Source organism: Peromyscus leucopus, chromosome 6 (assembly GCF_004664715.2).
Source record: "Peromyscus leucopus breed LL Stock chromosome 6, UCI_PerLeu_2.1, whole genome shotgun sequence".
Classification (NCBI taxonomy): Eukaryota; Metazoa; Chordata; class Mammalia; order Rodentia; family Cricetidae; genus Peromyscus; species Peromyscus leucopus.
In genome coordinates, this window is record NC_051068.1 from 74,124,057 (window position 1) to 74,150,683 (window position 26,627).

Below are 26,627 nucleotides of genomic sequence, written 5' to 3' on the forward strand. Positions count from 1 at the left end.
TTTGTTCTCTGCGGACTACAGCATCTAGTAGTGATGGCACAGAGCAGTCCTTCCTCCCAGGTAACCAAAAATACACTGACATGTTGCTGTCTTAGCCTTTTACCCATCTTTGGCTTTGAATTTGAAAGTCAGTTGCAGCCTACAAGTCATGGTAATGACTGGATGATAATCTGCAAACCTCAGTTACTACTGCAGGGCCATCCTCATATCTCCCCCACCAACATTAAAACCATGCCTGAGCTGGCTTAGGGCATCCAACACAAGAGAAATGCCACCTTGCTTAATGTGTAAGGCTTCACACATCCAAATCCCAGCCCTGTGTTGTGTCCCCGCCGACTATGGCCTTGACTGAAGTGGCTCATCACCCAGACCATAACAAGAGCTAACAACCCTGCTGCATTTCCAAGTCTTCTTCTCTAGTCCATGATCAATTCTTCAGTGTCTTGTTGGCTTCACCTCTGAAATCGTCTAAAATCTCTGCTCCCAGCACTGTCTCCCTACTGTGCCTAACCCAAGCCACAGCCATTTTTTGCCCAAGGTACAAAGTAGCCAAGACTATCACAGCGTTGTCTGTTCCTCCTAGCCTGCTACCTCAACCTCTAGTCTCCATAAAGCAGCCACATAGATTCTCCCAAATGCCAGTTGGGTGTTTCTGATCTCTCCTGACTGTTTCACCCTGTTACCTGGCCCACTGTAACCACACTGGACTTTTGGTTGATCCTGAAGCCATCAGAAAACACATGAGTGCTTTGAACCTTGTTTTGCTGTGCCTGGAAGTTGTATGAGCAATGCTTTGCCAACCCTCCTTCAGGTTGTGCTCTGTGGATGCCCTGCTGGAAGGACAGGACTTATACCATGAATTGGATCATTATCTCTCATACTGTTTTCCTGCTACATGAGACCAAGCTCTGCGAGGGCGGGGACTGGCTCATTCACTGGGGTCTGCCAGTTCCATATCTAGTATGGAAGAACTCAGATGTGTTTGCTTAATGAATAGCTGGTAATGTTCAATGAGAAGGAGATCTTGGTGACAGTATTATTACTATATAGAGTAGCAACTCAATAAATGCAGGACAATGGATGGTACACTTAGCCTGTATAAATATGTATAGTTATTTCTAATGTCACTTTATACATAAACTTCAAGCTCAACATACTCACAACTGAACAAGTCTCCCCAAATCCTTATGCTCTGTCTTTGCTGCTATGACTCCTTTGCTCAGTATCATCGAAATTACCCGTGTGACCCCAACATGAAAATGACCAGCAATTCTTGCCTGTTCTTTGCTTCTAACCCTTCAGTTCCACCTCACTATTTTTAACCAGCACAATTCCAATATCCTCACCTCTCTCATTACCTGTCTTTATCTAGCAGTGAATGAATATACAAAATATTTTCACAGTCATCCTATGTCAGTCAAGACACATATAAAAATATAAGTCAGTTTTATTCTCTAAGCTGTATCTTGGTAAATGGCTTGTCAGATGATACGGCTTCTTGTATATTGTTCATCAAATTGTTCTACTAATTTCAGAATCATGTGCTGACTTTTAACTGGTATAGTCTTGTTTCTAAGTTGGTATAGTCTTTTGATTGGCATGACTTTCACTCCTTAACTGATACACTTGTCTAAGCAAGGCAGTGCTTTCCCATCAAACCAATAACCAATTATAGAATGTGTGTGCAGTTTTCTATACACAGAGGCCTTAACGGTATTTTTAACACATTCAAAAGCCTTTCAGTTTTTGCTATACTTTTAGTATTATATTCAAAGCTTTTGTAGCCCTCATACTGTATGAGATTTGGGCACATGTAATTTTTTTATTCGCTTTATTATCAAGTAAAGCCATGAAATTCTTGGAATGTTACATTTTACTAATTTAATTTTTATAAATTAATTTTATATTTGTATTTTAAAATATGAATGTTGTGGTGTACAAAATTTGTAGTGTATAAATTATAAATAATTTTTACATATTTTGACCACTCTGAATTCCCCGTGTTGGGAACACAATGATACTAGCATCTGGGACTGAACGCATGAGACAGAGTAGTCCACTGTAGAGGTCTGACAGCAATCCCATTCCTGTACAATTATTGAATAAACAACTAGTATTTCTCTTAGAATTGATAACCTGTTTTGTCTTGTTTCAAACTGTGCTTCTTACATCTTTGTTTTTATGTATTTTCTCATATTGTTTCATTGTTTAGGTTAGCATAAAGGGTTCATTGCAGCGTGTTCGTACATCTACATCATTATAGTTTGATGCCATTCATGCCCCTCCTCTGCCCCCTCGCTGCTGATCCCCTTCCTTTCCCCAGTTATCCCCAACTTCCATTTTCCTAGTACATGTGTGCCATCACTTCCTCTATTTCTCACATCTCTTCAATCTCTTCCTCACTTCTCATGATCCCCTTTCTGGTTTCATGACACACACCCCCATACACACACACACACACACACACACACACAAACACACACACACACACACACACACACACACACACACATTTTAAGCCTAGTTTCTTCACATGAGTGAAAACATGCAATGTTTATTTTTCTTAGTCTAGTTTATTTCCACTTCACATAATGGTTTCCAGTTGCTTCCGTCTTCCTGCAAATGTCATGATTTCATTTTCCTTAAGGGCTGTATAAAATTCCATTGCCTATATCTACCACATTTTCTTTATCCACTCACCTGTGAATAGATGTCTAGGCTAGTTCCCTTCTGAAAGCTGGGAATGGTACAACAATAAACATGGGCATGCAGGTGCCTCTGTAGTACCACTTTTCTCAGCATGATTTGTTAAAGAAGCTTTCTTGCAGTGTATGTTTCTGACAGCTTTGTTGAAAATGACATGGCTGTAGCTGTTGGGTTCGTTTCTGGGTCCTCTATTCTATCCCTTTGTCTTCCTGTCTGTCTTTGGGCTGCTACCATGCTGTGTTTGTTGCTTTGGCTTGGGAGTGTGATTTGAGATTGGATGCCTCCAGCATTGTCCTCTCTGCTAAGATTTGCTTTGGCTAATTGAGATCGTTTGTGTTCTCATGTGAGTTTTGGGATTTGTTTTCTTGTACTGTGAGTAATGTCAATGGGACTATGATGGGGATGACATTGAATGTGTAGGTTGCTTTCGGCAACACAGCCATTCTCACGGTGTTTACCCTGTCTATCCACGAGCAAGGGAGGTCTTTCCACCTTCCAGTTTCTTCTTCAGAGTATTAAGTATTGTAAAGTTCTCACTGTAGAGATCCCTTACATGCTTGATTGGAGTTATTCCTAGGTATTTTCTGAAGCTCTCAGCAATGCTTTCCACTGAGTTTTTCATTTATCCATTGGATTTTATATTTCCAATAGTTCTATTTTTTAAATTTCCATGTTGAAGTTTTCTTCTTTGTTGCTGAGTTTTTATCAAAATTGATGATTTTCTCAATATTTTTTTTTCTACTATGTTGTTGACTTTTCCCTCCGGGTCCTGGACTAAATTCCTCTGCCTGTTCATTCATCCCTTTTTCAGGTCATTGAGCACTTTTACCAGAAAAACTTTGAAATAGTCATTGATAATGAGACTTGTTTCAGTGTCTGTGAGTTCAATAGCTAAGGGGTTGTGATATTTTAGAGGAGTCTTGTTGCATGGCTTCTTAATGTTGATTTATGTCTTTGTGTTGTGATTTGCACATCTGTTTGTTTGGATATTTCTTCTGGATTTGAGGGAAGATTTTACTAATGGCCAGCTTACTCATGAAGGTGCAATTACCAGTACCATTCTGTAAGAAGGAAATGAACCGTGTCAATGGCAACACTAAACCGTACAAACTATAGAAGCACACTTAAAATCAGTTGCAATTTATAATCTCATCACTGGGGACCCCAAAGCTGGAACAGAAAACTACTGTGGGCTATTGTATGACCATGAACATTATTTAAGGTAACTGTAGAAATAGTAAATAAATGAGAAAAGGTATGAAGATGTATGACTTAGTTTGGTTACTCTTGCTGTGATGATGAATCACCATGACCAAAAGCAACTTGTGGAGGAAAGGATTTATTTCTGTCATAGTTTCACATCAGTTCATCATCAAAAGCTGTGACAGGACAGGAACCTGGAGGTAGGAGCCGATGCTTCTTACTGGCTTGCTCTCCCATGACTTGTTCAACCTGCTTTTTTATAGAACTCTGGACCAGCAGTCCAGGGGTAGCTCTACCCAATACGCTAGGTCCTCCCCCATTGATCACTAATCAATAAAATGCCCTAAGGGGTTGTCTCCCACCTGATCTTATAAAGGCATTTTCTCAATTGATTTTCCTCCTCTCTGATGATTATACCCTGTGTCAAGATGACTTAAAACTAGACAGCACAATGTTGAAGGGAGAGAAAAAGAGGAGAAATGGGTTAAACAAGGAAAAATGGGAAACAAAGAGAAGAGTGTGATGATGAGGAAGGGAAAAGAACAAGAAATTACCAAGACTTAAAAAGGGGAAAAAACAGTTCAAAAACAAAATTAGATAAATATAAGTGTAAAAAAAACACAAAAATTTTAAAAATTAAAAACATAACAAAATACGTTTAATCAAAATACTACAACTTATAGGAGCAGGAAGGAAGAAACAAAGAGGGTAAAAAAAATAAAAAGAAACTAAGATTAAAATATCTTAGTAAATGTATAAATTAGGAAAATGTATAAAGAAGTATAACAATATTTGAAAATTTTTTAAATACAATAAAGTAAGAAAGTCTGGTAAATATCTAGAATAATTAGCCTTTATTGTCAACTGGACATAACCCAGAATCTCCTAGGAAGAGATTCTCAATGAGGTTGTCTATGTTGGGTTGGCCTGAGACATGTCTGTTTGGGACTATCGTAAATCAGTTAATTGACACAGAAAAGACCCATCTCACTGTGGGTGGCACCATTCCCTAGGCAAAGGGTCCTGAACGGTATAAGTGGAGAAATACGACTGACTACAAGCAAAGGGACAAGCAAGTGCATATGTACTCATTGCTCTCTGCTCCTGACTATGGATGTGATGTGGCTAGGTGTTTAAAGTGCCTACCTTGACTTCCACACTGTGATGAACTGGGACCTGGAATTACTAGATGAAATAAACTGTTTCCCCCTAAGTTGCCATTGATGGGGTATTTTATCACAGCAATAGAAAAGAAGCTACAACAATATATTAGAAAAAAAAATCAAAGTAGATAGAGAAGCATTTTTCTGGGTCTTTGAAAACTAGCATTGCCAGTTACATGGATGGGGTGGGCAGGGTCAGTTAGATTGTAGACTTGTCTTTCCTGTGGTTTCTGCTGTTGCTGATTCTGTATTAGGCGAGTGCCTGATACCCACGAATGCTGTCTTCACCATGACAGTTCTTCATTGTGTTCCTGGAGCCTCTGCTGGCCACATTTAGCTTTGCAGTCTGGGATTGAGCAGATTCTCTCACTTTGTTGAGACCTCAGATCATACCTCTGGGGTGGCTGTCTTAGCTGGAGGTGTTTCCCAAGTACATTAGAGAGTGTGAACAGTAGCCATAGCACTGAGATGAGTGCAGGTAGTAAATCTGACTTCATGCTAAAGGGATTCAACTATGGATACCAGGCACACCCTGGTAATTCAGAATTATTGGCTTTATAGCAGTGAGGGACGTTAGGTGGCTCCAGAATTCAATCCACCTACCAGACTCAGGCTCAAGTCTGTCAAACTCCAGGGCAGGCACTGAAGAGAGAGCTCAATCTGTTAAATGCTTACCACACATGTATGTACACACACACACACACACACACACACACACACACACACACACACACACACACATACATGTACACTAGCCCTCCAGGGAAATTACAAGTTGATGTAATCCATTTCTAGCCACCACTGCAGCCTAAGCCAGTCTTCTGCCACCTGCATCCTTTAGTGTGTCATCATCTATCCCTCTTTCTCCCTACAACTGCCTCTTGGGCCTCCCCCCCCCCTCCATTCAGGAACTGAGGCCAGCCAAAATGTCTCACTGACCCATAGATGCTCCCCAGTCTCAGGTCCCCAAGGTAGCTCAGTTTTCAACAATAGAGTCTCTCTAGCTGGTGCCTGGCCACCACCCTCCAGGCCATGTAGTTTAAGAAAAAGAGATTCATTTTAATTTCTAAAATGTATTGATATTATACATAGGTGTATGGTACATTGTAGCTGGAGAATTTCTCTCCAGCTCCCGCCTAGTCCTGCCAGTCCCGGAACCCACTTATAAAATAAACACACAGACGGTTATATTATTTACAAACTGTATGACTCTGGCAGGCTTCTTGCTAACTGTTCTTATATCTTAAATTAACCCATTTCTATAAATCTATACCTTGCCACGTGGCTCATGGCTTACCGGCATCTTTACATGCTGCTTGTCATGGCGGCGGCTGGCAGTGTCTCCCTGACCCAGCCTTCCACTTACCAGAATTCTCCTCTCTCCTTAGTCCCGCCTATACTTCCTGCCTGGCCGCTGGCCAATCAGTGTTTATTTATACAGAGCGATATCCACAGCAGTACATATGTATTAATGCAGCTACACATAAGGTTAGAGAACGATTTTCAGGAGCCGATTCTCTCCTACCATGTGGCTTTCAGAGACTGAACTCAGGTTGTCAGGCTTGGCAGCAAGTGGTTTCACCAGTTTCCTAAGTCTGAAAAAGGGATTTCTAGCCAGCACTCACCCAACTGCTAGAGGAACCACTGTTATCATCAACACCTGCCTCTGAATTTGAGGCTCATGGGGACTGTGGGCTTGTCCTGAGGGCAGAACCGCCAGCTTCTGTCTGGCCCTTGTGTTAGAAGTCACTTTGGCTTTGCCTCTCTGTGCCAGGAACCTGTAAAGCTGAAGCTGTTTAGCTTGACCTTCTGCCTCCTGTGTCCTCTTCATCCCCTGCTATTTCAGAGCATCCTTCCACTTCCTTCATGGATTTCTGAAGCTCTTCTTCAGTTTCACTCCTTGGCTAAATCCTTGTCTGACTTTCTCCATCTCGAGCTCACTCAGAGGTAGCCTCTAGCCACTCACTGCCTGATGCAGAAGCCTCAACTTCTGTCATGGTTGATTTGATTAGTTTCATATGGACAGCCAATTTATATTTCTTCTGGTAAAACTAAAGGTATTGCCATTTTGTTAGATTGTTTTCATAAATTAAGTCTGTTTATTTCTGCTTGTGTGTGCTCTGTATCTCTCAGCTCAGGGCTCTGCGTATCTCAAGAAATACTCAAGGATTGCAGGTCCTCACTCTGTGTTTGCATCTTCAGCATTCTTCTAGATATACAATGAATCTCCAGCCTTCCTGTCCCCACACTAATCTCTTATGGAACCCCACATTTCTCTGTAATCACCGATACAGGGTGGAATATAACAGGCGCCTTCCTGACTCTACCGGCTCAACAGACACCATTTTGCTAGCTTTGGAATCTTGAATTTTACCTATTAGATCTGATTTTAGGTATGATTAGAAGCAGTTGGGGTTTAATATGTCACTGCTTTGACATGTTTCCAAGATGTTGCTTTGCCAAAGCTAAAACTGTATAAAAATGCAATGTGTCGATACACATACAAATGGTGTCTTAGGGTTTTTATTGCTGGAAGAGACACCAGGACCGTGGCAGCTCTTATAAAGGAAAAAATTTCACTGGGGCTGGTTTACAAGTCAGAGGTCTAGTCCATTGTCATCATGGTGGGATGCAGGCAGACATGGTGCTGCAGAAGTAGCTGGGAGTTCTACATCTGGATCAGCAGGCAACAGGAGTAGACAGTCAGCTACTAGGCCTGGCTTGAGCTTCTGAAACCTCAAAGCCCACCCCACAGAGACATACTTCCTCCAACATGGCCACACCTACTCTAACAAGACCACACCTCCTAATAGTACCACTCTCTATGGGCCTATGGAAACCATTTTTATTCAAAACACCACAGATGGTAATGCAAAAGCTCATTCAAGAGCCCCTTTCCTGATAATGCTTGCCTACATAATAAATTATGTTAAAAGTTCTGGTGATTTGTTTTAATTTTCCAACCACTTTATTGATACATTTGTTTTCCAATCACTTTGTTTGTATGCCTGTTTTCTGATTACTTATTAATATGCTTGTTTTCTAAACACTTTATTGATCTACACTGATTAAAAAAAATATTTCAACTGCTTTAATGAGGAACTGATTTGCAATGCCCTTTCAGTTTCCTTGGTCAGTTGCACATATGACTTACTGGAAACTCACACTTCAGAAAAACACAACACCCACTTTGATATTTTTGGAAGAGTTTTGCCTGCCCAACTTTAGCACCACCATCACTGAGCTTAATTCCTGTCACTAGCAACAAGTCAAATTTTATGCTGACATCAAATTTTATGCCGACATCATTGATGTTAATTTAGAAACATAAATCATTGATGTTGCAGTGCTTTTTATATTCTAAGACAAAAATCTCACTGTGTTGCCCAGGCTGGCCTCAAACTTATGCTCCTCCTGCCTCTGCATACCCTTCCTTCTCAGAGATTACTTGCTAATCTTCTTGTCATTCTTGAAGCCATGAACCAAATCCACTTAATACATTAAACTATTGCTGACATCTCACATTGATGACCATTTTGTCATGTTCCCACCACATTTATAAATATCAATTATGGCTACCATACTTCTTAGAGGTATTATACACGGTGTCCTCTTCCTCGACTGTGGACTTCTCATAGATAAGGAGTAAATAATGTGATCTTTGGGTACCCTGTCCAGAATACAATGTTTTAAATATATTGTCTTAACTGGAGGAAGGGAAAAGCAAATACAGGGGTTCTTCAAGTCATTTTTACCAAAATTAATCCCCTCTAAACTGTATTATTTCTTCTATCCGTTATTTGTATTAAGTTAAAATAAATAATACTACATGCTTATTTTTATAATGTTGGTATATTACAAACCCTATAATATACTATTAAGATGAAGACACACAACATTCATTCAGAAACTGTGCAAGACAGACTCTACCATAGGTTACTCCATGCTTTCCCAGCAAATACCTACTGCTCTGAGAGTTAACACTGCTCTGACTTCTGGCACCATACAAATGATTTACTTGTTCTTGGATGTTCCATAAATAGGGCTGATACATAATATGTTCTTTTGTTCAGTGCAAGGTCTTTGAGACTCATGCATGTTTCTGCATAGATAACTAGTGTTTTCTTTTGTACTCCGTGTATAAATGCCTTGATATTTAAAATGCAATCTTTTCATGTGGCCCTTAGGTTATCTCTGTGGGAGGGAGCCATACATCATCCTGGTACAAGCTTCTCTTTAACTATATGTACTCACTCTCCATGGGCAGATGTTCAAGACTAGAACTACTATATTGCAGGACAAGCCTATGTTTAACTTTAGTAGCTACTACCTTACAAGTTTCCAAAGGAATTGAATCAATCTATTCTAATTAGTAATTTATGAGATTCTAAGACATCTTTCAAGTTTAATTCCATCAGTCTTCAAAATTTGATTTATTTTATTTATTTAGTCTGTATGTTTTGGCTTGCACAGAGATTAAAAGACAACCTGGGTTCTCTCCTTGTACCATGCGGGTCCTTAGGATTGAACTCAGATCATCAGGCTTGTCAGTAAGTGTCCTTAACTGCTGAGCCATCTCCCAACCCTCCATCATTCTTATCAGAACATTTCCCCCCCATATCTGTCCTAAAACTGCTTTTAGTTACTCCTCAGTTGAGTCCCCTTTTTTCATTCTGTGACTCTTTCCAGATGTTCTGACCCCAGCTTTCTATGTGTAGACCCTGTGGTTTTAGAGATGGGGATGTTTGTCATCTACGTCACCCTCTCCTTTCTGCACACAGTAAACAAAGACTTTCCACAGGCTGTAGCACAGGGCTCTGATGACCGTAGGGAGTCACCAACCATAGATGTATTTGCTGAGATTGGTATTAGAACCCCTGGACTTGAAACTACAATTTAGGCTGTGTTTTCCTCCGTGGATTCACTTTCTAGTCCCATGAGTCTCATGAGCATATTTGCTTCCTCAAAGCTTTAGGGTACCTCCTTGCCTTGCTCACCCATTTCCTTAGTACCATCTCATCATCACAGCTAATAACAAAAGCAGAGCGAGGGAGATGAGAGGAAAGCCCCCCAGCCTGTGGTTTGGATCATGTCTCCATATCGTACTTTCCGTCTGTATAACGAAGAAGTGAGACAAAATGGCAAGGAAAATAATCTCACTGCAGGAAAGCGTATCATTTTAGATCTCAGTGTGTAGCCCATTTTCATATCCTTTGTGGCAGTTAATGAGTTCCATCATCCAAGGTCAGTCCCCAGAATTCCCTACTGTTAACATGTCTCCATGCAGAGAATGCCCCATTTAACCTCACTTTTGTCTCTAAGCCAGATCTTACCCATGACAAATCTGTCTTCTACTTCCATTGTAACTCAATATTTTGGTAGGGAAACTTACAAAATGATTTCTAAATGTTTAGATAAATTTTGTTTCCTGGTTTTCCTTGTCTTCAACCCTCACCATCATTTCTGTGTGTTTTTGTTATTCATTTTCTGTTAAATATAATTATAATGTATGACCTGGGGTGGCACAGGCAATAAAGCCATTTCTCACTCAGTATATATTGAATACAAAAGGCACCTCCCAAACTCTTGACTAAACTCATTCAGTTTAGTAATATTGAATTCACCCGCCCCTCTGTTCCTGTCAACTGTTTAGTATGCTGGTGCATGTGTCACATTTCTCAGGGCTATGACACAGTACCCAATAAAGGCCATTTAAGGATGAGAGAGTTTATTTTGCCTCAGGAATTCGAGGGCTCAGTCCACCATGGAGGTGTAGGTGTGGTGGTAAGGACACCTCTGACTGTGCTGGCAACATGAGGCCACCAGTCCCATCACATCAGAGACATGAACAGAGAAGAAGGCCAGTGCTCAGCTGGTGCCTTAGTGAGGGTTTCTATTGCTGTGAAGAGACACCATGACCACGGCAACTCTTCTAAAGACAACATTGAATTGTGGTGGCTCCCTTACAGTTCAGAGCTTTGGTCCATTATTATCATGGCAGGAAGCAAGGCAGCTGGCAATATGGCCACATGCAGACAGACATGGTGCTGGAGCTGAGAGTCCTACATCTTGATCCAAAAGCAACCCGAAATGAATTGAGCATAGATGAGACCTCAAAGCCCACCCCAACAGTGACATACTTCCTCCTACAAGACCAAACCTACTCCAACAAGGCCATACCTCCTAATAGTGCTATTCTCTATGAGCTTATGGGGGCCAATTATATTCAAACCACCACAACTAGCATGTCCCCTTTTTATTCAGTCTGGGACCCCCAGCCTGTAGAATGGTGCTACCAACTTTCAGAGTAAGTCTTCCCACCTCAGTAACACCTCCCTGGAAACACTCTCACAGGCATGCCCAGGGTTTGTCTTCTAGATGATTCTAGATCCTGTCAGGTGGACAATCACACTGAACAAGAACAAATTTCTTTATTTACACTTGTCATTATCACTGTAAAGACAAAGGATCAGAACTACTTGCTATCTTCTTTATCATGCACATCTTATGAATTTGGCATCAACCTAAGAAAAAGTGAGTAGAAAACAAGTTTATAATGGCCGCATTTTAACCTTCACCATGAAGACAACCCTGGATGTGTTCTACCATTCTTTATGAAGGCAACCATTTAACTTGTTTTAAAATCAAACTTAAAGGGGAAGATTATCCATTTTGTCCTTATGCTCAATAATTAAGAACAGTCACACCAAGAGACTAAATATTAGCTCATGTGTTTGAATTTTGGTGATGTGAGATCCAAAGGTGAGTCAGCTAGCCAACCATCTCATCTTTCATGACTATTCAAGTATGGTGTCACTCAAAGTCTGCCCCCAGTTCCTTCGGCAGCATCACTTACCTTCCTTGGCTTTATCTATTCTATTGGTATCATTTCCAATTCTGACCATTCTTATAATCTTAAAATTATGCTCATGATTCTTCCAACAAAAGCAAGGATGTTGAAAGTTCCTCCCATGTTTTAGAATTCAGCTACCAGGAAAAGGTCTTTAAAGTCATCTAAGGTTACATGGTCAGTGAAAGATTTCATCAAAATGCACAAGCAACTAGAAGTCAATTTTGTTTGACATAATGGGCAACTGTACTTGGCATCCTGTTTTAAATTAATCCACTAGGAAAGACTCCTTGGCTTGGATTGTAAGACGTGGAAGTTTGACATGGCTTCATCAAGTGATTAAATTCAATTGAAAATACTATTTCTTTCCTTTTAAATTAATGTTCTATTAACTCCTTCGATGTGTAGAAAGGAGAGGTCAGTAGGAAAAAGAACAGTGGAGGACCCCTGGGACCCAAACATTACATCTGAAAACACAGGCACAACTGAAGTCTGATCCCTGGCCCAGGAGTACCATGCTCGCTCGGGAACAAGTTGGTCAAATGCAGGTTCTCAGTCTGAATCCTAGATTCATTGAGTTAAAATTGGGGGTGCAACTCCAATGATCTGTCCTTTGGCAAGCATGATCCTTAGGCAGCCTAAACTTTCCGACACACACTAAGGTGCTGAGCACAGTGTTAAGTGCTACCCGGCTGGGGAGGAACTAACAACTGCTTCAGAGACAGGTGTGGTCACCATGGGCTGGGCACTCAGGGAAAGGGTCACCAATCAGGCAGGTATTTCACCTAGAAAGGGGGTGTACTAAAGAAAGAGACTAGGCTGAGCAAGGCGGAGAGCTGCAGAGACGTGGGAGGGGCTGGAGGGAGGAAAAGGAAAGGTGAAAGTGATATAATCCTATTTTAATTAAAAATGTATAAAATTGACCAAACAAAAAGGAAGGAGCAGTTTCAGTGGGGAGGGAAGTCATTGGTTACACACTCAAGGAAAAGGTGAGAGAGGGTCAGGAGCCGTGATGACTAGGAGAAATGGAAGTTGGAGAAACTAAGTCAGTAGCATCAACTTGCATGGCTTTCCTCTTTGCGATGGGGGAGGTTTCTTCCTGTTGTGCTGTTTGGGGGCAGTGAGAGAGATAAAGGGGCCAGCTTTAGGCATGTCAGTTTGGAGGCAATAGAAGAGCATGAAAGTGCAAATCTCTATAAAAAGTCACAATTACGGACTAGCAACTGCTCCAAGTGCAGAGAATGAGGGACTGTGTCGAGCTTGGCAGTACACAGGGCATCTCTTCCCCCACTTAGCGGCCAAGGCTCAGGGGGGCAGAAAGGTGGCAAGAGCCTCAGGTTGGGAAGGAAGCTGCCACCAGTGCATGTGGACATGGCAAGACTGTCACTCATGAGCTTACTGCAGCTACAGCTATTTGACAGGCACGAGACTGGGACTGTCAATATTGTTTTTCATGGAAGGGGGAAGGGTCTTTGAGGCCCCATCCCTTCCTGAGAGACTGTTGACAGTTAATGGTGCTAGAGAATGCTGTAACCACTGTGTGCTGCCCCTGCTCCAGTAAGTAAGTTCCCACCCATGCTCATGCAGGCACCTGTAATTAATGACAGCATATCTAACACACACACACACACACACACACACACACACACACACACATCATCATCATCATCATCATCATCATCAATCATCATCATCATAAAGTAGATTGGGAAGAAGAGTTCATCCAAGAGAACAGAAGGCTGAGAATAGGATTCTGTGGGATACCTACTAGATCTATGTCTGTAGGACAGGAAAAAAAAAAAGGGCCTAATGCTCAGAGGAGGAGCAACCATGGGAATAGAGGCAGAATGAAATAGTTTGATGCCATGAAGTCACACAGGGAGAAGGGTATAGGTGGGAAGTTAAGTCTCTCTCCTAGGGATGTGTAGGGATAATGGGGCAACGTAAATGTACTGGTAATGAGAACATGCTCATGGGTCTTTAAGGATGCAGTTTGAGTCCGGTGCTTACAATGATGTTGGTGGTGAGGAAAGGAAACGGGGGAAAGGAACACTGTGGACTTGAGGGATATTTTAAGTTGTCGGGAAGTGGGAACTTAAGTATTAGACTATGTGGAAAGGATGACTGTGGCTATAAAGAAAAGATCTCAGTGCAGTGGAGGATCATAGGAAGGCTGGAATTAGGTGAAGGTAGCTATGGATATGCAGAGTGGGATAAATAGGAATAAGGGATTGAAATCTGGAGAAAGGATAGAAGAATTGAGGTTAGAGAATGCTATCAACTCCAGGGAAAGGGGGGGGGGTCAGAATCTCTCAAAGAAGTTCTTGAAACTGGTGAAGAGTATGCTGGGGTGAAAAGGCAAGCAGAGAAGCCTTGCTCTCCTCAGAGGTGGACTCCTCATGACTGTGAAGACAGAAGACAGACAAGCAGCACACGGCACCAAAGAACTGCTTTCACTACTTCGGCGTGTGCCCGTGAGGCCTTTCCTAACAAGCAGAGCTGGAGGGGGTCCAGGAGAGTGCCTGACACCCACATTAGACAGGTCTCTCTTCTAGGAGAGTGTGAGTCTTTTGAGAGCAAGGATTCCTTTTTTTTTTTCCTTTTGCATGTGTAAGTGTGTGTGGGTGTGTGCGCATGTGCACACATGTTCACATGTGTGCATATGCATGTGGAGGCCATAGATTGAACCACTTCCGCAATCATGTTCCAGTTTATTTGTTAAGACACAGTCTCTTCCTGAACTTAGATTTTGCTGCAGCTAATCTAGCCATCCATCCAATACCAAGGATGCTGTCTCTGTCTCCCATGTGCTGGGATTATAAGCAGCTGCCACATCTGTCCAGACTTTAGGTGAGTACTGGGGACCTAAACATTGGTTCTCCTGCTTACACAACAAATGCCTTTATCTACTGAACCATCTCCCCGACCCCAAGGGAGCAGAGGCTATCCTCCCCAGTCCTTTTTCAAGTGTAGAATGATGTATCAAGCCCATTTATATTCTCATATAAGAGTGTGTTTTAAAAGAAGCACATGAAAACTGGAAAACCCATCGTTCTCATGGCCACCCTCTCTTCTGTTCCTTCTTCCACCTTCCCAGAAACAAAATAGCATGAGTCCAGTGCATAACCTCTCACCCTGTGTCTGCTTGTGTAGACCCGCAAGTAAAAGCTAGCAGTGCTCATGATGTGATCTCACTATAGTAACAGTTACTCCTGAGTTGGATGTGCCATCCTAGACACAGAGGATGCAAATGTGAATTGGACACAAATACTCTGGCATCAGTTCTGTGGTTTGTCTTTATTCAGCATTGTGTTTTTAGTTCTGTCTAAATAGAGGCACACATATTCACTTCATCAGCTCATGTGCATCTTTGTGTGATTGTCTGTGCCCTCCTAGCAGATATTATTAGTGAATAAATTAGCATGAGTAGTGTGATAACCAAAATGGATACTTCGTACACTGGTTTCTAGGTATGAAATATTTAAACACAGAACAACTTTTCACCCTCCAGAGGCGGAGGCTGTGTGAGGATTTGTGCTTCAGATTACTCACTCTGTTCCGAAGCCCATTTCAATGTTGCTCATTCCTCAGTGGGTCTTGGTTGAATGAGTGAGTGAGTGAGTGAGTGAGTGAGTGAGTGAGTGAGTGAGTGAGTGAGTGACTCTCTGCTGGAAGTGTTCTTTTTATTGCACCATTGAAAGAACTATTGTAAGAATACTATTAGGAAACCAATAGGAAAGGGGTAATTATCATGAGTTACTACCCTGATGTGTCCAATAAATGGAGTCCATGTACCTGTGTAATTGGAGAAAATTAACAACCATAAGCAGATCTAGAGCTCGAGATTTATCATAATCATGGACTGGGTCTGCTTTGTTACGTGGGCTATAAATGAGGCTCACGTTGTAAAGGATGTGTGAGTTATGAGGGTGTGAGGATGAAGGAACGAGCCAGAAGCAGTTTCAGGGACTGGAACTGCTCCCGCTAAGGCCCCGGATGACCTTCTATTGCCCTGCTGGCGCGTCTACCACTCCTCTGGCCTCAGCCCTGCCCGGCCCCAGGCTCTCCTCTACTTTCAATTTGTCTCCTAGGAAACCGCTGGCAAAATGATAGTTGAGCTGAACCCTGAAAAACTCTCTAGCATTCTTGAAAGAGAGTTTAAGGATTTCTTTAGGCGCCTACATCCTGCCCACCACCACTCTGGGCTCCTCTCCCACTAAGTTTCATTGACCGTGACTGTCCATTTGGAGTCTCACCCCAGTTTTCTCATGCAAAGAAAACTCTGCCTCTCGATTTCTTCCATCAAACCCTGGATCCCAGGCAGCTGGGGAAGTCAGGCTTGCCACCTAGCATAGCCTGAAGAGAGACAGAGCAGCCTATCCCCCTTGATAAGCTGGCCAGGGAAGCCACCTCTACACTGAGACACGGGCCTTGCTTGCTTGCTTGCTTGCGAACCACTGTCTTAGATATGTGTTATGTATTCTCTATGGTTTGTTATATCAGCTGCATTTAGTGAGGACTTGTTAAACTAAATTGTTAACTCATTCTTTTTTTTTAAGTTTTTTTCCACTTTACATACCAATCCCAGTTCCCCGCCTCCCCTTCTCATACCCCCTCACAACCCCCATCCAACCCCCCATCTACTTCTCAGAGATGGCAAGGCCTCCCTTGGGGAGTCAACCAAGTCTGGCATACTAAGGTGAGGCAGGACCAAGCCCCTCCCCTCTATGTCAAGTCTGAGCAAGGTGTCCCACCCTGGGGAAAATGTTCTAGTAAAGCCATTTCAAGCATCCTTGATAAGTCCTGGTTCCACTGCCAGGCTCCCCAAACAGATCTAGCTGCATAACTGTCACCCACACTCAGAGGGCCTAGTTTGGTCCCATGCATGTTCCCCAGCTGACAGGCCAGAGTCCATGAGCTCCCACCAGCTTGGGTCAGCTGTCTCCGTGGTTTTCCCCATCATGATCTTGACCTCACTTGCTCCTGTGATCCCTCCTCCCTCTCTTCAGCTGAGGTCTAGGAGCTCAGCCCAGGGCTTGGTTGTAAATCACTGCATCTGCTTCCATTAGTTACTGGATGTAGGTTCTATGGCGATAATTAGGGTGGTCACTAATCTGATTATAGGGGAAGGTAAGTTCAGGCACCCTCTCAATTATTGCTAGGAGTCTTAGCTGGTATCATCCCTGTAGATTCCTGGGGATTTCCCTAACTCCAGGTTTCTCCCTAATGCCCCTGACGGTTCCCTCTACCAAGATATCTCTTTCATTGCTCTCCCTCTTTGTCTCTCCTTCCACTGGACCATCTCAGTTCCTCCTGTTCCCATCCCCCATCTCTTCCCTTTTGCCCACCCCCCTCCCAGTTTACCCAGGAGATCTTAACTAATTTCCCTTCCTGGGGTCCTCCATGTGTGCCCCTCTTAGGGTCCTCCTTTTTACCTAGCTTCTCTGAGGTTGTGGATTGTAGCCTGGTTATCATTTGCTTTGCGTCTAATACCCATTTAGGAGTGCGTACATACTGTGTTTGTCTTTCTGGGTCTGGGTTACCTCACTCAAGATGATTCTTCCTAGTTCCATCCATTTGCCTACAAATTTATGATGTCATTATTTTTTACCATTCTTGTTGAATTACAGCAAGAAACCAATTCAGGGGCCTCTTATGACCCAAGATAGGTCCCCATAGCTTTTCTTTTATACTCATAGGGAATTGTTAGAGACACCCCATCAGCCCACATTTCCATGATAAAACTCAGCTTTTATAAACATCTGGAACTACCCTGTAGATCACCATTGACCCTTCTCTTTCACAGGATAATCCTGAGACCATTTTTTTTAGACCTACAAACAGGACATATAAATAGGGAAAGAATTTTGTCCCAGTCACAAAACAGTGGAAATTGCAGTTGTGTCTTCAAACTGTTGTCATCTGTTGGACATTTCATTGAGTTGGGAATAATAGGATAGACTTTGTGACCAAGATAGTCTTGGATCCTTGTGTTTATCAGAAGTAGCCTGGGGTATTTGTCCTCATTCATCACTTCTCGGCCTTTTGGCTAAGACCACGTGTTGAGTCCTCATTCACACAGATGCAGGAATTAAACAGGATCAGTGTTCTTGTAGCAAATCATATGTGGGGGCAATGTCACTAACTTCAAGAACATGGGTTTTCCCCCAAATTAACTGAGTAACAGCCTTGTGGCCAGCATGGGTCCTCAAGGAAGAGCATTATTTATTTTGCTTCCTCTGGGTCGCCCTCATGTAAAGGCACAGACTGTGGCACAAAGCCTAGTGGAGATATGACATTTAGAGCGAGGCAGGAGGCTGGACACGCACAGGAAAGGGTGACATAGGGTAGGGTCGTGTCTTGGAAATCTGTCTCAAGTTTTAACGTGGAAGGTAGTGACTTAACCTTGAAGGGATGGGAGGATGGGAGACGAAGGGCCGGTGCCTGAGGAAGGAGCTGATGAAAGAGCACAGCTTTTACTATGTGATGATGAAAAGAGATCCCCTTTCTTTGGGGTGAGTCCCTGATCCCAATTTTACATTTGTGGAGCAATTAGTAGGACTCTGCTTGTCTCTCCTCGGTCTCCTCTGGTAGAAGAATGTCTCTGATATGTAATAGTTGTTGTTTGAAAACCCAAAGAAGCTTGTTTCTTTTTTGAGTCTGCCTTACTTTTTATGTTCTGAAGCTCACTTTGGACCTCAGATTTTGCTCCAAGCAATAAAACTGGTTGGAGTGCACTAGCATAATGGAACTGTAATTGTAGCCAACTGGTGGGGGTGGGGAGATAGTTAAGGTGTGCCGTGGTTTCTGTGGTTTCTCTGCGGAGTAGAATTCCCTGCAAAGCTTTTCCATGTGGTGTTTTAATAGCTGCCTTAAAACTCTCTGATGCATGGAGCAAAACTGAATTAGGCTCATGTGCTAGACTGCTGGGATGGGGATGGGCCAAGGATTCTCTAAACATGGGGAGAGAGAGAGGGAGGGAAGGAGGGAGAGAGAGAGGGGGGGGGAGGGAGGAAGGAAGGAAGAAGGAAGGAAGGAAGGAAGGAAGGAAGGAAGGAAGGAAGGAAGGAAGGAAGGAAGGAAGGAAGGAAAGCAAACAGCCTAAGCCAGAGGCTGAATTTCCAAAGAAGATCATGGGGATATGTCCAAATTTAGTATCCCAGAAGCAGTCACCTTCTCTAGCCCAGTTTCACAGGACTTTCTATGGGAACCTAGGCTACTTCCCTTGCAGACCCTTAATCTTATCCTTCTGTTCAGTACTTGACTACTTACGAAGTGATGCTGCATGTATTTGCTCACCAGAGCTTACTTTTTTAAAGGCCATATTATGATGTCTATTTTTTTTTTTTCTTAATGAGGAAACAGAGCCGTAAAGCTTAGCACAGGTCATCTGGGTAAGAGACGGCAAGGCAGAATCTGACGCCACTTGAGGGGTACGCCCTTCCCAGCAGCACTTCCCTAATTGTAGTGATCGTGTTTAACATTTATGAAGACGAGAGAAACCAGCCAGCCACTGAGCACACGCGCATACAGCTATTTGTCGGCTGCAGAGTTCTCATCACTGGGTGTGAGACATTCCCAACTTTGTCCAGACATCAAAGGAGCATACTCTTTCTCTAATTCAGAAGCCCAATTCCTTCTGCAGTGCCAAGAGCAGCTGATAGAACACGGCACACTCAGTCAGCCTTTCCATACCAAGCATGTGTAAAAGTTCTTTAGTGTGTGGTTTTGGCTGCTGAGTTCAAGAAGCATTTATGGAAAGCTGTTAGGTGGCAGCACATTGGATGAATAGGAAGCAGTCTAGGTGGCATGTTCTAGAACCTCTTCGACTACAAGACCACCATCAGCAAGGCACTCTTTGAACTAATCTGAGAGTTCTTGGGAGTCATTTTTAATATTTAATATGCGGGCACCCTGAAGAAGAAAAATAAAGTGGCCCTGGCAGTAAACTCATGGGGTTTATTTACTTACCTAATTAGCAAATCAACCCTTAAGACCCTGGGTCTAATAGGCGGTAAACTTCATTACACCTTGAAGGGGTGGTGGGGCCAGAATTCAGCCCTGGGCCTGAAACTTCACTCCTTCCCTTTTGTTCTTAAGAACCAGCCCTGAGTGGACATCTGTGTTTTATATCTAGAGCCACAGAAATTAACCAGCCTAATGTGGGCTCTGCCACTACAAGCAACAGGCCCCTTTGCACTTTCTGAAGCATGGAAGCGGATCTCACCTCTAGTGAGAAGTTTTCTGGGGACACTTCTTCAGCGTGGCTCCCTGAACACCCACTGCCTCCTGATGCCACTAAGTACCACAACACACACACACACACACACACACACACACACACCCGTCCACAGCCTGAAGCCATCTCACTTCTCCCCAATGCATTGTTATGTTTCGTCTTGTGCTTGTGGTTGAAGGCAGGCCAGTGTTTCCGAGAATTACACCAGACACAAATTGATGGAAAGGTCCCTCCTGCCACAGTCTAATGTTCTCTCCCAAAACTACCCAGATGAGTCTATCTTCACTCGTCTAGATTCTGTGTCTGTATGACCCTCTCTTCCAAAGAAACAAATTATTTTAGAATCATGTCAGCTAACAGGCTTGTTATTTTCTAAGAGAAAATTATCTTGCAAACTATCATTTAAATTAACATTTTTTTTTTTGACAATGAAACTATTGCTAGTCTGATTTTCTTTTCTTGATTTAACATAAGCTCACCGTGCTTGAAGCAGCCATGTTAGGACAATACCCATAAGAGCAGAAGCTCAACCTCCATTAATATTCATGATAATCAGCTGTGATTATTACTATAGACTGATCTCTGAAGAACTATCTGTAGATTTTTTTCCACTCAATCTTCACAACAATGCAAAGAGATAAGTCCTGTTGTTACCTTCATTTATACATGAAAAATGGCAAAGTTAAGTCCTTGACCCAGGACTTAACAGCTTAGGCTTCTAAATTTTGAATCAAGCCAAGCTGTCCTCTGAACTAGGGCTCTTAATCACTGTGCACCTGAGTTCATCCTAGGACCAACTGCAGTGTGTGGGAGCCCTGTCACCTGTGGGGTGGGGCTGCCTGGCCCCTTCCATGGCAATGGCCTTGATGAGCAGATGTTAGAGTGGGAATAGAGAGGAATGGGCTGGAGTGGGTTGCTCCAGCTTCCCTCCCAGAAGCCCATGCTGTATAGTTTGTCCTTCATGTAAAACACTTGAAGCTGGGTTATACCTGCACTGACATCAGCAAATACATATCAGTAATTCATCCTGCCCTGCTGTAGGATGCTTTTGGGATGGGCTGTGTGCAAGCCATGGAGATAAACTCCTTTGCATTCCTCTGTACTTTTTCAGAGCTAGCCATGGCCTCTTCAATTAAAAAAAAAAAATGGCCTCTAAGTCAGCCTTACGCATGCAGCTAGTCCTAGGGTACTGCTGGGAAATGACAAATAGCTTCTAGGTAGAATACCTAGGTTTGTAGCTTTCACCAACTGAAGCACTACCTCTGTGGCAGGCACAAAGTCCTTGAAGCTGTCTCGATGGACAGAGCTGAAGAGAGTGGTGGCCGTTGGCTGCCATGTTGTCCAGAATCGAGGTCAAAGACTAAAATGAGTGGGCAGTGATACTGCTGCCAAGGCAGGCTTAGACTATGCAACTCTCTCCCAGATTCTAGACCTGGACGGCTAGTGCGATGAGCTGCTTCCTTGAGTCACATCCTTTCGCTCCCTGCTGCCCCGTGACACTCTTCCTCTGTGACTCAAGCTTACAGAATTCCAGAATGTGTGGTCTGTGTGTAGTGGGTGAAGGGAAGAGGGGCCAGGACATCATTTTGATGGAAAAGGGGAGAAAGAGCAGGAACAAGGAAAGAGATGGGGTGAGGGGTGGGGAGTGGGAGGGGGAGTGGTTTTGGAGTTGATGCTGTTCTGGAGTCATTGGCAGCCTCTCCCCCTTGCATCAGGTGCTTACCCGAATGGCTCTCAGGAAACACGCATTAGCAGGCCCTAAATCCTTGTCGCTGAGCCCTGGTAGGACTCACACTAGGTCAGATCCAATGCGTTCTGTGCTAGGGGACCAATGGGCTGCAGAATGAGTACCCTACAGCTACCTGAAATGATACTTTTTTCTCACAATTTGTGATTCCAAGAGTCAAAGTCCCCTGAGTGTCCGAGTGTATCCCCATGCCTTTCTGTAGAGAGCCTAACTCTATTTCCTGTTCATGCCAGGCACCACAAGGTGTACTCTTACATAAATCATAGTTTCTGGCCTCAAGAGTTGACAGTCTACTTGTGAAAATATGACAGCCATATGATCTGATTCCTAAATAAGGATTCCTCATTGCACTATGCACTAATATATCAAACTAAGTTTTATGAGAAATTATGAAGGCTATAACTTAAAAAGGAGTTAGGTAAAAGCATGTCACCATCATTAATATTGTACTTGTTTATTGTATGACATGTGTCTATTATTGAACCTCTCCTTTCAACTTGGTTTACAGTTAAAAATTCCTTTTTAACAGATACAATTGCCGCAGCCAGTTTGAGGTAATGAAAATATTTCTTCTCCTGGCCAAAAGCCCACACTAACACTCCTCTGCTGATGGAGAGCCAAGTCTTCTTCTGAAAGAAAAAAACCTAGCATGAGAAAGACATTCACAAATCCCTGTTCATTTGGCGATAAATCTACATGACAAAAAAGGTTTCCTTCAGCTGAGTATTGACATCAGGTACAGGCTTGGGTGTATCTGTTGTGCTAAATGGTTCTCAGGAAAAACCCAACTTCTTAAATGCTGCATGGATTTTACTTAAGGCTTTTATACATCTCTTACTAGTGAAGGTTCTCTGGTCAGTTCTAGGTAGAGGCCCACAGAGACCCCTCCCAGAAGTGCCATGGAAGGCCACCAAGACAACATTCCACTGTCTTCCTGGTATCAGCTCCCTGCTCCTGCTAACAGAAGGAGGCAATCACAGCCCCATTGTCCAGAGGCTATGTCTCACTGACTAGTGAAAAAGTTGTTATAATCATATTAGAATACGGAATGCCTAGTAAAATTTGGAGAATTTTTAATATATGAAAGAAAAATAGTTCCAAATCTACCCCATGTCTGCGAGACTGAAGGCTTTGTGAGCTGGCCAGGATCCCTGCGTGTACTGAATGCTTTCTTGCCTTAGGAGACTACATGTAAGTGTTTGGGTTGAGCCGCCCTCCTGCCAGGCTTCAAATTAGGTAAGACTGCTTAAGCAAATAGAAGGTCATGGATTGTGTCTATACACGGTTCCATTCCACCCTTGACCGACTTTATCACTAGCTCCTAGGACAGGACTCAGCAATATCTGTGTGTCATTCATGTCTCCAGGTAGCAGAGAGTCACCTTAATTGTCAAAAGCATTGGAGTATACTAGAATAAAAGCCTCTTCTTTCACCATCGAATATATCCACTGCATTCTCTAAAGTCGCCAGTTTTTTATTTCGCAGCTCCTGTTAAGTATGTTCAAACTTCCTGAACTGTCTGGAACTCGACCACAGGTGGGAATACTACTGTAATCACAAGTGTGTTCCCTTGGTTGTGACATTACACTGCCATCTCCTCCTCCCACCGTCATTGTTCATTCTCACTATGCCACATTTTTCTGGCTTCCCTGTGAACTTCAATTTAAGGACTCTGTTTAACTGTATGTTGAAGTGGGATATATGTGAAGGATTTGTTGTTATTTTGTCTGTTTGGTTTTTTTGGATTTTGTTGGTTGGTTGGATTTTGACAGTATTTCACCAAGTCTAATTTATGTTCTCTCCACCCCCCCCCCCCAAACAGCATCCTATTTCTAAATAGGTCGTTGATGTTAGAAATTTGGAACCTCTAGTTTCCCTGGAGTGCTAGTAGGGCCTCATTTATTTCGATACTCCCCACTCATCTCTTGTCCACTGGTGTGTATCCCCAGCATCCCACTGCCCCCTGCCGCAGCCAGCAGCTGGTGCAGCCTTCCCCTCAGGCATCCTCTGGCCACTCTGTCTCATGTTTACTGGGGCCCTGGGCATCTGATTAGACAAGAATGTGTAGCTCTAACAACATCCTTTTGGATCCTACTGTACAAAACAGACCCAATTAGAAGCAGCTTTAAGGACCAGTTGTGTGGATGAAAACTGGGCCATCGCTAGACTTTTCAGATACTATCAAATGGGGAGATTGTTCCTGATCTAGCCTAGATGAGCTGTCTCACATTGGGAATACCAACATACAGGACCATTGCCTGAAAATATAGATGCATTAGTTTGCTTTTAAAGCACCCTAGAGCAAAGAAAACAGAGCCCTGGGTTCCAGAGAGGGAAAGTTGGGAGATTGCCCTAACTAGTCATCCTCTCTGTAAAATACCATTTTTTTTTAAAAAATGTTTTCGGGGTTGGATGTAAGTTATTTCTGAAGGCCCCATCTACTTTTACAAGTTCGGTAACTCTTCATCAATTAGCAACACATGACAGATGGTAACGTGTCATTCAGACTCTGGTGACCTGCCCTCAGAACTGTCCTGAAATAATCACAGATCTGTAAGCTCTCTGTGTAATCCCCATGAGTTTCTGCCAAAATGATCTTAAACAAGGCATTGAACTCCTGGACCTGTCTTTCCATCTACAGTGTGCTGGTGTGCTATTTCACAGAGTTGCTCAAGGGTTTGGAGGGGCAACATGTGCCTGGCACATGGCAGATCTACAATAATTGTTAGTTCCTTCCTCCACTTCCCCTTTCTTCTTGTCTGGAATGGCCCACATCTGCCTTTGACGCCAGATTCTAATGGGTAGGTAGCAGGCTACAACACAACAATTCTTGGAATTGTCTTTAAAAGAGCTGAGTGACACGGTTTTGTCACCATTAGCTTTCAAATATCGACAAAGAAACTTCCAGGAGAAAAACAGAGAAGGGGGTAGTAGTTTTCAGCCTTGGAACTTTAAAGTACCACCTACCCAGGAAAGGCTAGTACTTATTTGTGAGAATGGAAGAGCCCCCCCCCAACCCCGCTCTCACTGTAGATGCAGCTATGATGAGAATACACGAGGCATAACAATGGTATCCAGTGCAAGGAAGGTCAGTAGTGGCGGTGAAACTCTTTTCTAAACAATTTGTTAAATACCATACTTAATTTTTTGTTGTTGTTGTTTGGTTTTTTGTTTGTTTGTTTGTTTGTTTGTTTGTTTGGAGCTGAGGACGGAACTCAGGGCCTTGTGCCACTGAGCTAAATCCCCAACCCCCATACTTAATTTTTAGAACCAGAACATTAAAAAAAAAAAATTACATGCTCTCTCTTTATACATCAAATTACCATCCAAAAAGAATGTTTTAAAATCAGTAACAGAGTTAAAACAAAGTCACGCCTACCTGCATGCACACAAACAAAACACATTCTCTGTAAGAAATGCATACAGTTTTATATTCCCACATGTGGCTTTGTTTTTCCTGATGACACTGGACACTGGGTGGATCTTGTCATGTGGTAAGTTTCCATGGAAAACACCGCAGACGTCTCCTATTTGATGGTAAGAAAGAATGGACCCTGGCTCTCCTCACACTTTGATTCTGCTTCTGATGTCAGCCTGACTGTGAGCAGAGCAGAGTCCAGAGAATGTCACACCAAACTGCACATTTCACAAAAAAACTGCATGAAGTTTTGCAGTCTTCTTAGACATTATTTTGGCATCCACCAAGAGCAGGTTCTATTCCACAGCTGTCAGTCTCCTAGAAGTAGCTAGAGCAAGTAGTTCTCAATTTTCCTAATGCTGTGACCCTCTAATATACTTCTTCATGTGGTGGTGATCCCTAGCCATAAAATTATTTTGCTGCTACTTCATAGCTGCAGTTTTGCTACTGTTTGTTATGAATCATAATATAAATATCTGATTATTTATGATGGTGATGCCCTGGTGTTTGAAAGGAGGCCCATTTCTGCTGCTGAACTGCCTCCCCCAAAGGGGTCACAACATACAGGTTGAGAACTGCTAAGCTTGAGGGTAGCTTAGACACTGTCATGCCCAACTCTCTTATTTTATACATGAGGACAGAGAGGCCTGGGGAGGTCATGTGGCTGGGGTGCCCTCCCTGATACTCATCCCTTCTCCCTAATGTCTTTGTCATGCATGCTTGTCCTGCCTCCCCATGAACCGGTTTGGTTCAGCAGCAGAAATGGGTCTCCTTTCAAACACCAGGAGGTAGTGAGGGTCCGTGGTAAATGCATAGAATTCCACCCAGTCTCCCAGAGAACTACCTTTTCCAATAGAAATGATAATAAATGGAGATAAAGGAATTACAGAATGAAAGCCTTGTCTTTAGTAATTTGTTTCTTTAAATTGTTTGGATCAAAATTCTATGTCCACGTATAAGATGTTAGCCTTTTTCCAAGACGTGGAAAGGCTCCTTTTGTGAATCAGCAGTCACGTCACGTTCTTGTTTACAGTAAGAGGAGAAAGTGTGTTCTGGTTCTCACTAGTAACTCACTCAGTGTCACCCAACCTTCGGCAATGACTGCTTGAATTTCTTTTGTAAAGGTAGCACTATTCAGAGTCACTGTCTGGAGAAAGGAGCGGAAAATGAAGCAATGGTTATGCTTTGAGACTGCATTTTAATGTACATTTGTGGCACGAGAATGACAAACTGATTGCAAACACCAACTTTGGGGGGGGCATGGGGGGAGGAAACAACAGCATTTTACTACCTTCAGAAAC

At 42.9% G+C, this 26,627-nt stretch overlaps 1 protein-coding gene across 1 annotated transcript in view; it reads left to right on the forward strand.

Moving 5' to 3' along the window:
• The window catches only part of Spag17 (sperm associated antigen 17), a 244,861-nt gene that overhangs the window by 11,890 nt on the left and 206,344 nt on the right, over positions 1–26,627 (forward strand).